The sequence below is a fragment of the Prionailurus viverrinus genome, chromosome E1 (assembly GCF_022837055.1).
Source record: "Prionailurus viverrinus isolate Anna chromosome E1, UM_Priviv_1.0, whole genome shotgun sequence".
NCBI classification, from domain to species: Eukaryota; Metazoa; Chordata; class Mammalia; order Carnivora; family Felidae; genus Prionailurus; species Prionailurus viverrinus.
The window spans coordinates 17,797,331-17,814,629 of NC_062574.1; the positions used below are offsets into that span (position 1 = coordinate 17,797,331).

A 17,299-nucleotide genomic window follows, 5' to 3' on the forward strand; every position below is an offset into this window, starting at 1 on the left:
ACAATTCCCCAGATTGACTCAGCGGCCTGCAAAACTTGGTATATCTTAGCTGTTTGTGGCCTTAAGCCTTATTCATCCTTTGGAGCCTCTGGATTAAACTCTGAGAGAGAGAGCGAGAGAGAGAGAGAGAGAGAGAGAGAGAGAGAGAGAGAGAGAGATGTTGGTGGGGATTGGGGGAATGGGGATTTACTCAGCATATGCTATGTACAGGCCATGTCCAGGTGCTGGGGATACATGAATGAAGAAAATGGACAAAAGCTTCTTATCACAGGACTTGTGTCCTGGGGACTGTGGTGGGAGGGTGGTGAGGGAGAGAGAGACATTTGTCAGTGACCTGACAGGAACTGTTCAGTATTGTGGTCTGGGTGAAAACCTAAATAGAGTGTATTTAAGAGAGAATGAGAGGTGGGGGCCCCTGGCTGGCTTAGTAAGTAGAGTGTGTGGCTCTTGGTATCAGGCTTGTGAGTTTGAACCCCAGGTTGGGTTGGGCCAGAGTTTTATTTATTTTTTTAATGTTTATTTATTTACTATTTTTGAGAGAGAGAGAGAGAGTGTTTGTGAGCAAGAGTGGGGGAAGGGTAAAGAGGGGTGGGGAGCGAGAATCCTAAGCAGGCTCCATGTTGTCCGTGCAGAGCCTGACGCGGTGCTCGAACTCACAAATTGTGACATCATGACCTAAGCTGAAATCAAGCTTCCTGATGGTTAATGGATGCTTAACTGACTGAGCCACCCAGGCACCCCAGGCTGTAGAGCTTTAAAAAAAAAGATATAAGATCTTTCTGAGGGAGCAGAGCAAAAGGGAATGGTAATAGAAAGAGGGGAGAGAGAAGTGGAGTTAAAGGCTTTTTTTTTTTAACAATTTTTTTTTTTTAACATTTGTTCATTTTTGAGAGACAGAGCATGAGCAGGGAGGGAGCAGAGAGAGAGGGAGACACAGAATCCGAAGCAGGCTCCAGGCTCTGAGCTGTCAGCACAGAGCCCAACTGCCTGCCTGCCTGCCTGCCCCTGCAGGGCTCGAAGCCACAAACCGAATCCACAAACCGCGAGATCATGACCTGAGGGGAACTCAGATGCTTAACGGACTGAGCCACCCAGGCACCCCCCCCTAAGGCTTCTCTTTTTTAAGATCAGAGATTTTTTGTTTGCTCATGGCATTGACAAGGTAGAGAGGAGAAAACTGATGATATAAGACAGAAAGGAGAGGATTGTTGGGAGGATGGTGGAAACCAAATGACTGGGCTGCTCTTTTGGGAATGGCAGTGGAGTGTCCAGAGAAGCCCTGAGTGACACAGGATTGACAGAGACTGGGCAGCCAAAAGCACTGATGGTTTGCAAATGGCGCCAGGCTCCAGCTTGCAGGCTGCCTGCTCTGTTAGTGGAAGAAATAACCTTTCTGGAACACGATATTCTGGATGTTCTTTGGGCACCCATATGCCCAAAGAACAAAATATCACTAAATATAGGACAGCTGGCAGTCAGAAAAATATGAATATTCTTTCATCAACAATAAGGTGAAATGCCATTTCAACTGTAATTAGGGTCAAGGGCAACTTCAGGTTAAGCAGTGGTTGAAGAGTTTAATTAAATAAATGCAAAATCACCCAAAGAACACATGCTAAGTACTACAGCACTGGCAACAGATAACACCTTGAAAGAATCCCTGGGCTATCATGAAAACATAGAGGAAATATGTCAGTCAAAGTGCCTTATTAATTCTCTTCTTTCCCAGAGATTTTCCCTCAAAGGATATTGCGGGGGAATTTTGTATTTTGTGAGATTAGGAGAGAGGTTAATCAGATGAAACAGACTGCCTAGGTTCATATGTCAGCTTGCCACTTATTAGCTGTATGAATTTGGACAAGTTATTTCAACTCTCCAAGCATCAGTTTCATCATCTGTACAATGAAGAGAATAATAACAAACACATCTTCCTAATATCATGTGTTCATTTGAATCTAGGATTTGGAACAATGTAGGATTTAGAAAAGTGTAGGCTCTCAATAAATGTCCTTATCTTAAGGCTAATTGTTTTACCCCTTCTGGCACCTTGTTACATGAATTATTCTTTTTTCTTTTTTTTTTTTTTAATTTTTTTCCCAACGTTTATTTATTTTTGGGACAGAGAGAGACAGAGCATGAATGGGGGAGGGGCAGAGAGAGAGGGAGACACAGAATCAGAAACCGGCTCCAGGCTCTGAGCCATCAGCCCAGAGCCTGACACGGGGCTCGAACTCCCGGACCATGAGATCGTGACCTGGCTGAAGTCGGACGCTTAACCGACTGCGCCACCCAGGCGCCCCCAGTTATTCTCTTTTCTATATAGACAGTTCCTCTCTGTACTATATTCCTCTCATCAGCATTTAAAATTTTTTTAATGTTTATTTTTATTTTTGAGACAGAGAGAGACAGAGCATGAGCAGGGAAGGGGCAGAGAGAGAGGGAGACACAGAATCTGAAGCAGGCTCCAGGCTCTGAGCTGTCAGCAGAGAGCCAGACGCGGGGCTTGAACTTATCAACTGCAACATCATGACTTGAGCCAAACAAAGTCAGACGCTCAACCGACTGAGCCACCCAGGCGCCACTCCTCTCATCAGCATTTATTTTTAAAATGCTTAATCTCAAAATAAATAAGTAAAAATAAAATAAAATGCTTAATCTCAGGTGCCTGAATGGCTCAGTTAGTTGAGCATCTGACTTTGGCTCAGGTCATGATCTCATGGTTCATGAGTTTGAGCCCTGCATCAGGCTCTGCACTGATGACAGCGGGAGCCTGCTTGGAATATTCTCTCTCTCTCTCTCTCTCTCTCTCTCTCTCTCTCGGAATATTCTCTCTCCCTCTCTCTCTGCCCCTCCCCTGCTTGCACTCTTTTTCTCTCTCAAAAGCAAATAAACATTTAAAAATGCCTAATCTCTTCCATTTGAAAAGCAAAAACCCCAAACTCCCCTCATCTGAAGTCCTTTTCTTTTTTTTGGGGGGGGGGACAGAGAGAGACAGAGCATGAACGGGGGAGGGGCAGAGAGAGAGAGGGAGACACAGAATCGGAAGCAGGCTCCAGGCTCTGAGCCATCAGCCCAGAGCCCGACGCGGGGCTCGAACTCACGGACCGCTAGATCGTGACCTGGCTGAAGTCGGACGCTTAACCGACTGAGCCACCCAGGCGCCCCTGGAAGTCCTTTTCTAACTAGGTTTCATTGTGTGTTTCTCACTAAGATAATACAGTGAAGATGGTGGAGAGACACAGATGGATTTTAGAGATTTAAGGAGATAGCAATTGAAGGATGTGATTAAAACCCCTCAATGGCTTCCTATTACAACTAGATTCATCCAATGTCCTTGCATACATTGAGCCCTGCTTCTACTCTCAAGGCTGCCAGCACATTAGCTTTCTTTCCATCTTTTGAATATACCAAGCTCATTTCTGCCTCAGAGCCTTTATATCTGCTACTCCTGCCTTCTCTGTTCTTCTAGATTTGGCTTCTGCCCCCTATTGAGGTCTCAACTTAAATGTCACCTCCTCATAGTATTTATCACTACCTGCAACGATCCTATTTCAAAGCCTGAAATGCTCTATGAGCCTCATTAAGAGTCTTCACAGTCTCACCAACCTCTCATGGCCCCAATCTGAACAAGTCACTCCTTTGCTTCACTGCCCTCAGAATAAAGTACAAACTAACTTGGCTGTAACTGACTTTGCTGATCTCATCTCTCACTTTCTCTCTTTTAAAGTTTATTTTTTTAGTAATCCCTACACCCATCATGGAGCTTGAGCTCACAACCCTTAGAGCAAGAGCTACACACTCTTCCAACTGAGCCAGCCAAGCGCCTCCACCAGTCTCGTCTCTTGTCGTTCCTCTTTTTCAGCTCAACTGAAAATTTTCCAGTCCCCCAATTGCCTGGTAGTCTTTCTCACTTCCAGGTCTCCCCAGAGGCTGTTCCTTCCATGACTGGTTAAATTCTCTCTTAGGACCCTTTTTTTCCCCTCCTGTGATAAGGCAGTTTATAATAGAGTGATTGAGCACAAAGATTGTATTTCTGGGTTTGATTCTCAGGTCCATTATTTACTGTGTGCCCCAGGGCAATGCCCCAAGGCAGGTAACTTCTCTCTTCTTCAGTTTCCTCATCTATAAAATGGGGATAATCATAGTACCCTCATAGGGTTGTTGTGATGATTAAAAGAATTCACATGTATAAAGGACTCGGAACAGTGCTCGGCACATAGTAAATGTTATTCAAGTATTTGATGTTTTTATTATATGCCCCCTTCTAGACTCTAAGCTCTATGAGGACAAAGATTCCAGCAGGAGACTGACTGTGGTGATAGAGTTTAGGAAAGTCCAGTTCCCAGAAGATTCGGGGTCAGCTTTGGCCTTCTTTTTAGTATTCCATTCATCAGAACATAGTGTCAATATCAATTCTTCCTCTTTTCTGGCTCTGCAATTCCCCCATGGTGCCAAATGTGCTCATTCCAAAGGGTAATATTTTTGCAAGTAATGACAACTATTCTAAGTTAGGAGCTAGCCTCTGGAATTAGTCCTGGGCCCCACCACCCTACTCTTGTCACCAGTTACATTTTACTGTATGTAGGTCGAGAGATGGGAGGCAGTTCATACACGAGGCATGCACTTTTGTGTAGATCTGCTTTTCTAGGGACGGATTACGCTAATCTATATACTTTTCCCACAGCAACATATAGGTATGTACGTAAAAGTTACATGCATCTGATGAGAAAAAAATCCTCAAACTCCTAGGTGCTAGAGCGAGTAACCTCATTTCTTAGTGACTTGAGCATTCCATTATATGCATTTTAAATGAGTAATCTGTAATTAGAAATATTAGTGACACTCCAGTTTCAGCATCCTCAAACTTTACTCTAGGGCCTATTCTTGCTTCTTTCCAAAGAAGGAAAAAATTTCCTTAGTCTTAGATTAGGACTTTAAATATTCATATCAGATCCTGGGATCAGGAGTAGCTTTTCTTTCTCCAGAAGTACAGAGAATTTAACGCCTTTCACAGAAAGAATGGAACTGCTTTCCTCCTCTTCCCCCCTTCTCTTCCTTGATTTTGTGTTGTTTGTTTGTTTGTTTGTTTTTTGCCTGACATTATATCTTGGTCCCTATCTCTGCAAACTCTGGGCTATAGAGGTAAGACTGGGCTAGAGGTGGGATGAGGGTCATGGTGATAAGGAGAGAGTTTAGTTCTGTATCTCCTCTTCCCTTCTACTGCAGTGCATTGCCCTCATCTGTCAAATCTGTATTGCTGAATTTCCAAGATTCAACTGAGCCTAGTATTTTTTTTTTCTTTTTAGGTTTGCTTATTTATTTTGAGAGAGAGAGAGAGAGAGCGAGAGCAGCAGAGGGCCAGAGAGAGAATCCCAAGCAAGCTGTCAGCAAGGAGCCCGCGCTGGGCTCGAACTCATGAATAGTGAGATCATGACCAGAGCTGAGATCAAGAGTCCAACGCTTAAGGACTGAGCCACCCAGGCGCCCCTAACCTAGTTTCTTGTTCCACTATGCCAAGGCAGCACAGTGGTCTAGGGGCTGATGGTTGGGTCTCCATGGGCTAAAGGTCTAGTTTTTGTTTACCAGTTTGCAAAAGGGCCAGGCTCTGTAGTGAGAGCTGTAAAGTAAGAAACTATAGGCCTACAAGTTCCTCGATGGCACATATGAGATGCCCAGAACATTTCTGTCCAATAAACAGTATGCCCTTGATAAACAGACTGAACTTTGCAGTGTCCCAAAGAAGTTTAAGTGCCGCCTTGACAAGATCCCCAGGGGCTTCTGAGCACCTCCTGGCCAGTAGTGTATTCTGGGGTGTCAAAATTACCTCTTACACAATTACCTCCAATGTATTCTAGATGTGATCGTCTTTTTGAAAGAGAGCCAAGTTCATTATCAGTCACCTCAGAGCACCTGCATTCGGGCCTTTTAAGTGCAAGTAGGATCCAGAATCCTGGAAGTGTCATTAAGTCTGTGATCGAGGTCCAAGCGTTTAGTAACCCTAGGCAAGGTAACCCAGAGGCCTTGGACCTAAGGGCGGCCATCGAAGCCTGAAAGCCTAATAGGTCCTCGAAGCCAGCGGCCATGTCCACCTGAGACTCAGGGGTGCAGAGCATCAGGCACTGAAGAAGACGCCTCGGCTCCGGCTACGCATGCGCGGGCGTCCATAGAGGGCCCCGGTAATCCAGGCTGCGCATGCGCAAGAGCGGCTCCCGGCTAGTCCCGACGGCGGCGGCGGCTACTGAGGGGCCGGGGCGTGGAGTAGCGGTGGCGGCGGCGGGCAGCAACAGAGCAGCCATGAGGGCCGGGCCCAGTCACCGACAGTGAGTGATGGTGGAAGAGGGGTGGGCGGCCGGAGAGAAGAGGGGTGGCTTGGTGGAGGGATACCTCGACTTGGTGAGGGGGGGGGGTGGGCTCTGCCTGTCGGAGGCGAAGGGGCGTGGGGGAGGGACAGTTTGAGGTGATGATGGGAGAATTTGGGGCATAGGTGGCCGGATCGCCAGCGCCAGGGCTGGACCGCTTGGCGGAGGGAAGGAGGTGAGTGCGGCAGAGTGAAGGAGCCCACGGCAGGGGCAGTGTCCCGCGCTTCCCCGTTTGTCATCGTCCCTTCCCCCAGGAGCTTTCGGTCGCCTCTCCCTTTCCGCTTCTTTCAGAGAATGGTCGCGGGGGGAGGGTGGTGGAGGATGAAAGCCTTGCTGGAGCTGAAGAAGCTAACTCTGATCCAGGCAGGGAAGGCCGGTCGCCTAGAGTCATGGGCTTTTCTGGGCGGAGGATGGGAGTCAGGAGCCCTCTGTTTAAAGCTGGGAGGGGTCTAGGGAAGAAAGCTAGGGACTTAGAGTCTGACAGGTTCGAAACCACGTCCACCATTGATAAAGCTGATAGATAACCTTGGGCAGGTCCTACTTAACCTTTCTGAACCTCTGAAAGATGTAGTGCTTCGGTGGGCTATTGCAAGCATCAATGTACGTGATTGAAATTGTGTATGAAAATTGTAAATTGGAGGTACTATACCGATGGTACTATTGTCACCAACAATATTACTGGATTTTAGACCTTACCGTTATTAGTAGAGTGATTGATTTCTTTGTCAAGGCGAAGCATATTGTTTGTAAAACCTCAATAGGCACATATGTGCGTTTTACGTAGGCACAGTAGATCATGTGCAAAAATACCAGTTTGTGATGTGACTAATTAGCCATCAGACTTGTGTAGGAAAAATACCATACTCTTGGGCATTTTTACAAATGGTGTGTAGCTCCTTACTCAAAAGGAAGAAATAAGAGAACGGAGGGCCAATCTGTTAAATGCTTTGTGAACATAGCTCACTCAGGTTCCTTGTCTTGTATGTAACACAGTTGGTACTAATGTGCTTTATTAGGAGTCCAGAAAACTAGTTTGAGACAAGCTGGGAGGGCTGCACAAAGAGGGGTGTGCAAATACAATTTGCTATTTTTAAATTGGATAAAAGTTTTCTTTTGCGAGGGAGTCTCTGGTTGCCCCAAGGGTCGTGTCTCTGTTTTGGAGGTCAGATAAGCATACAGCAGCTTTGCAGCTCCACTTTTTTGTTACGCTGCCTGTGGAACCTCCAGGGTGGAGTGTCTCTGAGAGAAAGACAGAAGCAGCTGTCCAAGAGGTGGCTGGTTCTTTTCTGAGAGGCTGAAGGAGCACTCCTGAGGCTTTGTTGCTGTTCTTGTTGTTATTTAGGGTAGACAAAGCAGAGGACAGAGTTAAACTGTGTGCTTCTAGAGAGAGAAAATGGCTTTCTAGCCACAGCTTTTGAAAGACGTGAAACTTCTTTCAAAAGGACAGAATGAGATGGATGCTTCAGCTTTGCTGGCCCTAAAGATGAAGAGCGTGAAATAGCGAGGCCTTTTGGAAATTAGTGAGTGATTTGTCTTTCATCTGAGCAAAGGTAGGGAGTGGCTGTACTAGGTCCTTGAAGATTCACAGATAAGAACAGTGAATTATTTTATAGGAATGGGGGAAATGAACCCTAGTTGTCGTTAACTTCTCCATCTGGTAAAACGTGTTTTACCTCTTTTTCTTGGAAATATACAGTGATATATCACTTTTAATTTTTTGCTCTAGTTCCTTGGCTCTCCCAATAACTGCCCATAACCCCAATTGTTCTTCTTTTTTTTTTAAATTTTTTAATGTTTATTTTTTTATTACATTTATTTATTTTTGAGAGACATAGAGAGACAGAGCACAAGTGGGCGAGGGGCAGAGAGAGAAGGAGACACAAAATCTGAAGCAGGCTCCAGGTCCGAGCTGTCGGTACGGAGCCCTATGTGGGGCTTGAATCCACGGACTGTGAGATCATAACCTGAGCCAAAGTTGGACACTTAACTCACTGAGCCACCCAGGTGCCTCCAACGATTGTTCTTTTTTAGAGGATAGTTTTGAAAGAAAGCGCTTGTTACTGTTGTCATAGGGCATTTACAGAATACAAATTTATTTTGTCTTTGCTCACCAGATGGAACCTGAAGTAGAGGTATAAAAGTAGAGCTGGCTTAGTTATCCTATTTTATTTTAATAATTGGACATTTATTTTTAATTTTGTAATGTGTTTTTCCCTCTACTGAAAATTTCCATTGGTTCAAATGAGTCCCTAATGCCATTCATGTCATGTTAAAATGATAGAGGCTTGTTCAGTTGTGATGAGAATTTCCTGTCCTCTCTATTCTTTTTCCTATTTGTGGTTATTTTTATGTGGTAGATGACTTACCAAATGGAGAGTCTTCCCTTGGGAGAGACGGCGTGGTCAGTGCCTTGATTACCTGTTGTGGGAGCAGTCTATCTAAAGTGGGGATGTAAGGACTACTCATGAATCTCTGACACAGCAAGGGCTAAGAAAAAAAAAAAAAGGAATTAAAGGTTACTAGCTCATTTTTATTATGATAAAATGAATAATTTTTTAAAAAGTATCTTCTGTCTCAGAGGAAAACTTTTTTTTTTTTTAAAGTTTATTTATTTGTGTGTGTGGGGGGTGGGAGGGTGGTGGTGGGGAGAGGGAGTCCCAAGCAGGCAGCACAGAGCCAGATGCAGGACTTGAACCCACGAAGCTGAGATCATGACCTGAGCCAAAATCAGGAGTCAGACGCCCAACCGACTGAGCCACCCAGGTGCCCTCAGGGAAAACATTTTAAAACAGTCTACTTAAAGACAACATTATGGTGTTAAAAAAATAATAAAAAATAAAAACAAAATTATGTGTTTTTACCTTTTTTTCTTTGAATATTTGCTTATGAACAGAACCTTTGTTCCTTTAGAACCCTTTGGATCTGGCCACCCATTCCTTAACTGAAGTCTTTTGTGATCTTTTCACAGCTGCTAATAATTGAGTACAAAGGTTTTTGTTGTTTATGTTTTTGTTTTTTTGTCCTTTGTTTGGTTCTTGATAGAGCGCTAAAAACTTTAAAAAGGGGCTATATGGGAAGATGCTGAAAAGTAAAAGAGAAGAGCAGATTTAACTTAGTGAATTTGTAGGTTGTTCTGATGTTTGGAGGGTAAAGGATTCAAGAATGGATATATGATGGGGGCGCCTGGGTGGCGCAGTCGGTTAAGCGTCCGACTTCAGCCAGGTCAACTTCAGCCAGGTCACGATCTCGCGGTCCGTGAGTTCGAGCCCCGCGTCGGGCTCTGGGCTGATGGCTCGGAGCCTGGAGCCTGTTTCCGATTCTGTGTCTCCCTCTCTCTCTGCCCCTCCCCTGTTCATGCTCTGTCTCTCTCTGTCCCAAAAATAAATAAACGTTGAAAGAATGGATATATGATTCAGAGTAGCCTCCAGAGGCCAGGTTTTGCTTACCTGTGTTTAGCACAGTATATAGTTGGCCTGGAGTAATTGCTTGTTAAATATTTGCTGAATGGAAAAATGATAAACAATATAAAACATAATCAGCAAAGATGAGTTCAGATCTTCTGGAACTTTGTGTATCTTTGAATGAGCTTCCCTATGTTTCTTTACCTCAGTTTCTTCATCTATAATAACTGTACTTCCTGCACAGGTTGTTGTGAGGGTTAAATGTGCTTAATACATGTAAAATGTTTACAATACTACTTAAGACTTAGCAAATGCTAAATAACTATCTAACTAGTGTTTGTCTGATGCACCCTCTTTTTGTGCTCAAATCTATGCTGGTCAAAGATGTTTGTCATATAGCCCGGACCCTCTCAGTTCACAGTTTGGCCTAGGAAACAGATGTATACAAAGTAATTATTATAGAATGTAATACTTTATTTCATCAGCTCTGTGTTGCTAATGATTGTAAGGCTCACAATTACTTTACATGCAAGGAAGAAAGAAGAAATGTTAAGAAAGACTGGCATGCTATCAGTTGTAAGATATATCCTATTTTCAGAGAAATGTGGAGGGGAAAGTATGTCTTACAATTGATGAAATACATTAAGCGCTCTACTAGAGGAAGGTACAACTTGTGAGAGTTGATGGATGGCTGGGTACAGGTATTGTCAGTAAAGACCCTTTGCATAACATGCATGATACACCCTCATAGATGGACGAGGAAGATAGGGCATTACAAGCAGACAGGAAAGTCTGAAAATGTGAAGGGGAGGGCATTATTGATGTGTACCACCATATCAGGACAAGCAGGAGAAGGAAATGAGCTAAGTATTTGGCAGAGTAACATTGTATAATGCAGCAGAGCAGGACAGGAAGCTTGGAACATTTTCAGAAAAGACATGAGCCTCATTCTTGAATTTCACCTCCTAAAATGTAATAGCAACTCCAAAAAGATGATACTAATATAATAAAGTGGAAAGTGAGAGTAGTGTGAGAAGCAAAGTGGCCAGGGGAAGGGTTGAAGCTTCACAGCTGACCAGAGTGGGGATAAGTGTGAAGTCACTCTGCTCATGGTGAGAGGTGAATGCTTTCTCAGCAGAGAAGTGTTTAGTATCTATTTCTGTCTTTTCACTGCCTATCAAGGTCTTGGTTATGTCCCTTTTAGAGCTTTGTAACTTAGAGTGAAAGGAAGTACAACTCAAGTGGAAAAATGCTCAATTTTCTTTATGAAAAATGCATTTATTTTTATTTTGTTATGTATTTATTAAAAAATTTTTTAATGTTTATTTATTTTTGACAGAGAGAGAGAGAGAGAGAGAGACAGAGCTTGAGTGGGGGAGGGGCAGAGAGAGAGGGAGACACAGAATCCGAAGCAGGCTCCTGGCTCTGAGCTGTCAGCACGGAACCTAATGTGGGGCTCGAACTCACAAACTATGAGATCATGGCCTGAGCCGAAGTCGGACGCTCAACTGACTGAGCCACCCAGGCGCCCCTATTATTTATTTATTTTTAAGTATCATTTATTTAATCTCTGCTCCCAACATGGAGCTTGAACTCATGACCCTGAGATCAAGAGTCTCATGTTCTTCCAACTGAGTCAGCCAGGTACCCCTAAAAATCCATTTACTACAAGGAGGATAATAAATGATCAGAATTAAGGTTCAGTTATCAAATGATGGCTTAGTATTATAGCACTGGATTGTACTGTTTCATGGGAAAATATAGGTCATTGAAGGAGGGATTTAAAAGACTCAGTTACTAATTTTCTTTTTTTAAATTTTTTAAGTTTATTATTATTTTTTTAGCATTTATTTATTTTTGAGAGACACAGCGTGAGCGGGGTTGGGGCAGAGAGAGAGGGAGACACAGAATCTGAAGCAAGCTTCAGGGTCCAAGCTGTCAGCACAGAACCCGACATAGGACTTGAATCCACGAACTGTGAGATCGTGACCTGAGCCGAAGTCAGACACTTAACCAGCTGAGCCACCCAGGTGCCCCAAGACTCATTTACTAATTTTCTGGCAACCAGCCCTGAAGCTAGTGGGAGAAAGTATGAAAAACTAGAAATAGCATAAGCACAAATTTGTCTAGTGTTTTTTCTTTTCATCAGTAAACCAAAGTTAGGTTTGACTCTCTTAAGCTTTTTGGTCTCTGGTCTCATTAGAAAATGAGTTGGTCCTTTCAGCAATCAGTCAGCAGACATTTAAGTGCCTATTGTGTGTTAGGAATTGTGCTAGGCACTGAAATTAAAATATGAATGACATAATCTTTGTAAGGAGTGCACTTTTATTTTTTTAGCTTTTTTAATTTATTTTTTTTTTTAATTTTTTTTTTCTCAACGTTTTTATTTATTTTTGGGACAGAGAGAGACAGAGCATGAACGGGGGAGGGGCAGCGAGAGAGGGAGACACAGAATCGGAAACAGGCTCCAGGCTCTGAGCCATCAGCCCAGAGCCCGACTCGGGGCTCAAACTCACGGACCGCGAGATCGTGACCTGGCTGAAGTCGGACGCTTAACCGACTGCGCCACCCAGGTGCCCCAGCTTTTTTAATTTAGAGAGAGTGTGTTTCCTTGCAAGTTGGGGAGAGGGGGAGGGGCTTTTTTGTTGTTGTTAAGAATTTTTAAGTTTATTTTGAAAGAGTGAAAGATCGGGGGAGGGGCAGAGAGAGGGAGGGAGGGAATCCCAAGCAGGCTCCATACTGTCAGTATGGAGCCCGATGTGGGGCTCAGATTCAGGAACCAAGAGATCATGACCTCAGCCAAGGTCAAGAGTCAGACAGCTTAACTGACTGGGCCACCCAGGTCCCCCAGGAAAGAGAGAATCTTAAGCAGGCTGCATGCTTAGCGCGGAGCTGGACGCAGGGCTGGATCCCATGATCCTGGGATCATGACCTGAGCCAGAATCAAGAGTTGGACGCTCAACTGACTGAGCCACCCATGTGCCCCTGAACTTTTTTTTTTTTTTTAAGTTTATTTATGTATTTTGAGAGAGAGAGGGAGGGAGAGAATCCCAAGCAGGCTCCAGGCTGTCAGCACAGAGCCAGATGCAGGGCTCGAACTCACTAACCGTGAGATCATGACCTGAGTTGAAACTGAGTCAGATGCTTAACTGACTGAGCCACCCAGGTGCATTCTTTTATTTTATTTTATTTTTATTTATTTTTTTAAGTAGCCTCTATGCTCATCACTCATCATGGGGTTTGAACTCATGATGCCAAGATTGAGTTGCATGCGAGACAGGCACCCCTAAAGAATGCACATTTAAAAAAAAGATTTCATTTAATTTGTTTATGTATATATTTAAAGTTTATTTTTTTAGTAATCTCTATACCCAACCTGGGGCTCAAACTCACAACCCTGAGATCAAGAGTTGCATGCTTTACCAACTAAACCATCCAGGTGCCCCAAGAGTACACATTTTGTTTTTTTAATATTATTTTTGAGAGAGAGAGAGAGAGAGAGGGAGAGAGTGCGTACACGTGTGTGCACATGGGGAAGGGACAGAGAGAGAAGGAGACATAGAATCCAACACTGGGTCCAGACTCTGAGCCGTCAGCACAGAGCCCAACGGCCTCGAACCCTGAACAGCAAGATGATGACATGAGCTGAAGTGGATGCTTAACTGACTGAGCTATCCAGGCACCCCAAGAATGCACATTTTAATTGGAGACTAACACAAATAATTATGAATTAGTACAGTAAGTTCAATCATAGAGATCTGTACTAAGTGCTATGGGAGCACAGGTTCTGTGTGGTGGGGTGAGGGGAAGGTTGGACAACGCTTGCTAGAGAAAGAATCAGTTGGGTCTTAAAGGATGAATATAATTTGGCTATCTCAACAAAAAAAGATTGGAGAGGGTAGTGTTTCAAATACAGAGAACAGCTTGCACAAGGGTAGAGAGTATATGAGTATGGACCTGTGGGCCAGTGGTTTAATGTGGCTAGATCATGGGGCATGAGGAAGAAATGGAAGGAAGTGAGGTGAAAGATGAGTTGGAGCCCAGTTGTAGATGGCCTTGGTGAGGGGTCTGAATTTTACTTTGTAAGATAAAATGCCAGGGAGTCATGGGAGAGTTTTGTTTGTTTGTTTGTTTGTTTAAGTCATGGGAGAGTTTTGAGTCAGGTAAGGAACAAGTTTGGATCACTGTTTAAGAAAAGTAACACTGTTGGCAGTATGGAAGTTAGATTTTTTTTTTTTTTTTAATGTTTATTCATTTTTGAAAGACAGAGAGAAACAGAGCACAAGCAGGGGTGGGGTGGTGAGAAAGGGGGACACAGAATCTAAAGCAGGCTCCAGGCTCTGAGCTGCCAGCACCAGAGCCCGACTTGGGGCTTGAACTCATGAACTGCGAGATCATGACCTGAGCCGAAGTCGGTTGCTCAACCGACTGAGCCACCCAGGCGCCCCTGGAAGTTAGATTTTAAAGTGTGAAATTGGCTATGGCAGCAGGGGGTGGGGGGAGGGGGGCTAGTTGGTTATGAGACATTTGTGTGATGATCATTTGAGAGAGATTGAGATCTCAGTTACAGTGGTAATAGTGGAATTGTAGACAGGTTAACGAGCTTTTTAGGAGAATCACCAGGAGGGTCTTACTGACTTTATGTTGAGGAGTGGGTAAGGGGGAAGGAGTTGTCAAAGATGGATTTGAAATTGCTTGCTTGGGCAAGTGGATGGTGATATTATTAACCAAGGTAGGGAATACAGGGGTGAGAGGGTGTTACATTTGAGGGACAATGATTTTGGTATATTAGATTTGAGGTGTCAGGAAAATCTAGGAGCAAATGTCCAATAAGCTTCTGGATATTGGGTCTTGAGTTTAGTAGAAAAGTTTAGAATGAAGATGCAGATCTAGAAATCATTAGGGTATAAGTGATAGTTAAAGTCAGCGTTAATTACTCTGTGAGTCTGAGTTCTAGTTGCTTTATTTGTTGTTTATTCACATCATCTGGAGGGATTGGTTTTATAATAATGTGGCACCAAGTACCTTCTTGATAGTAGTTCATGCAGTGCTAAATCTTTTCTTTATTTTCCCATTATTTATTTATTTATTGAAAAAAAACTTTAAGGTTATTTATTTATTTTGAAAGAGAGTGAACCAGCAGGGGAGGGGCAGAGAGGGAGGGGGACAGAGGATCAGAAGCAGGCTCTGTGCTGACAGCAGAGAGCTCGATGTGGGGCTCAAACTCAGGAACCATGAGATCATGACCTGAGCTGAAATTGGATGCTTAATCGACTGAGCCACCAGGGTGCCCTATTTTTCCATTTTTTAAAGAAGTTTTTATTTAAGTAATCTCTTTGACCAACACAAGGCTCGAGCTCATGACCACGACGAGATCAAGAGTTGCATGTTCTACTGACTGAGCCTGCCAAGCTTCCCAGCGAACTTTTCAATAAAGAATCAGTGTGCAGGGGTGCCTGGGTGGCTCAGTCTGTTACGCATCGACTCTTGACTTCCGCTCAAGTCATGAACGCGAGGTCATGGGTTCGAGCCCCATGTCGGGCTCTGCGCTAAGTGTGGAGCGTGCTTGAAATTCTCTCCCTCTCCTTCTGCCCCTGTCCTGCTTGTGTGCATGTGCACTCTCTTTCAAAATAAGTAAACATTTTTTTTAAACATTTATTCATTCTTGAAAGATGGAGAGAGACAGAGCATGAGCAGGGGAGGGGCAGAGAGACAGATGGAGACACAGAATCTGATGCAAGCTCCAGGCTCTGAGCTGTTAGCACAGAACCTGATGCGGGGCTCGAACCCATGGACCGCGAGATCATGACCTGAGCTGAAGCTGGGCACTTAACCAACTGAGCCACCCAGGTGCCCCATTACAACATTTTTTGAAAAAAATGAATTGTGTGCATATTAGCTGTACATCTTTGTTTTCCCCTATTCTCAATGGTTTACCAGACTTAGGAAATTTGCCTTTTTAAATTTTTTAAATTATTTTTTTAGTTTTTTTTTTTTTTTTAAATAGTCTGCATGCCGAACATGGAGCTTGACCTCTTGACCCTGAGACCGAGAGTTGCATGCTCTACTGACTGAGCCAGCCAAGAACCCTGCAACTGCCTTGTCTAACATCAGTTCTATTATAAAGATGGAGGAAAAAAGAATCTATTTCCACTGAATGCCTCTGATTGAAGCCTGAATGGTTCAGAGTTGGGATTAGGAATTCAAGCTAACTGTCTAGTTTTCTGCTACTCCGTAGCTTTTTCACCAGTTATATTAGAACTGAAAACAATGAAATAAATATACCTGATGGTAAGTGAAAAATACACATGCTGTTGTTTTCTGGAAGGACAGTTTGGTATGATTTAGGTGCTTTTTTTATAGTTCATGATTTTGAAATAAAAGCAGAGACATGTTTTATGAAAGGAAGGAATATGCAGAGTATCTGTAGTTGTTGGTTGACTTTAGCTAAACATTTTTAATATTGACATTAAACAGGATGTCTGGCTTTGACAAGAAAATCAAATACTGAGAATCACAGACATCCCTAGGGTCTCACCTTGATTCAAGGCTTAACTCCCCATACTTCTCATTTTCTCCCTCACCTTAGGGATTTATGTTAAAGAGAAGATTAATTCTGTAGATAGGTTTTCTTTTTACTTTTTTATTATGAAAATTTCAAATATATGCGAGAGTAGACATCAGTATAAAGAACCCCTATCACTCCGCTACAGTAATTTTGAACTTGTGCCAATCTTGTGTTATCTATGTTTCCCCATCCACTAACCCACCTAAGTTATTTTTAAAGAAATCTCAGATTCATAAGTTAATAAATATTTCCGTATATATCTCTAAAAGATAACTAAAAGAAAAATCCCACAAAATTAACAAGCATTTCTTTAAAAAATTTTTTAGTTATATATATATTTATTTGGATGGGGCTAAAGATTTTAAAGATTTTTAGGGGTACCGGGGTATCTCAGTCGGTTGGGCATCTGACTTCGGCTCAGGTCATGATCTCATGGCTCCTGGGTCCAAGCCCCCTTTGTGCTGACAGCTCAGAGCCTGGAGCCTTCTTCAGATTCTGTGTCTCCCTCTCTCTTTACCCCTCTCCTGCTCACAGTGTCTGTCTCTCTCTCAAAAATACATTGAAAAAACATTGAAAAAAAGGTGGGGGTGCCTTGGTGGCTCAGTCGGTTGAGCGTCTAACTTTGGCTCAAGCCGTGATCTCATAGTTTGTGGGTTCAAGCCCTGCATCTGGTTCTGTACTGACAGCTCAGAGCCTGTGGATTCTGTGTCTCCCTCTCTGTCTGCCCCTCCCCCACTCATGCTCTGTTTCTCAGAAGTAAATAAATGTTAAAAAAAAACAAGAAAGAAAAAGAAAGAAAAGCAAAGGGACCAACATAACCAAAATTATTTTGAAAAAGGACAACAAAGTTGGAAGACTCCTACTACCTGATTTCAAGACTTACTGAAGAGCTATGGTAATCAAGACCGTGTGGTATTGGCGAAAGGATAGTTTGACAGATCAATGAACAGAATACAAAGTCCAGAAATAGA

General features: G+C 43.3%; 1 protein-coding gene across 4 annotated transcripts in view; it reads left to right on the top strand.

The window, feature by feature from the left end:
* FAM222B (family with sequence similarity 222 member B) overlaps nt 1-17,299 on the top strand; it is an 87,877-nt gene that overhangs the window by 5,786 nt on the left and 64,792 nt on the right. Inside the window, exon 1 of one of the 4 annotated variants that reach the window (XM_047832762.1) lies at nt 5,788-6,320. The exons of 2 other annotated variants lie outside the window; for them this stretch is intronic. The gene's annotated coding sequence lies outside the window, so the exon portion shown is untranslated. Of the gene's footprint in view, nt 1-5,787; nt 6,321-6,486; nt 6,535-17,299 lie in introns of those variants that run through there. One more of the 4 variants, XM_047832767.1, reaches the window with a different exon arrangement.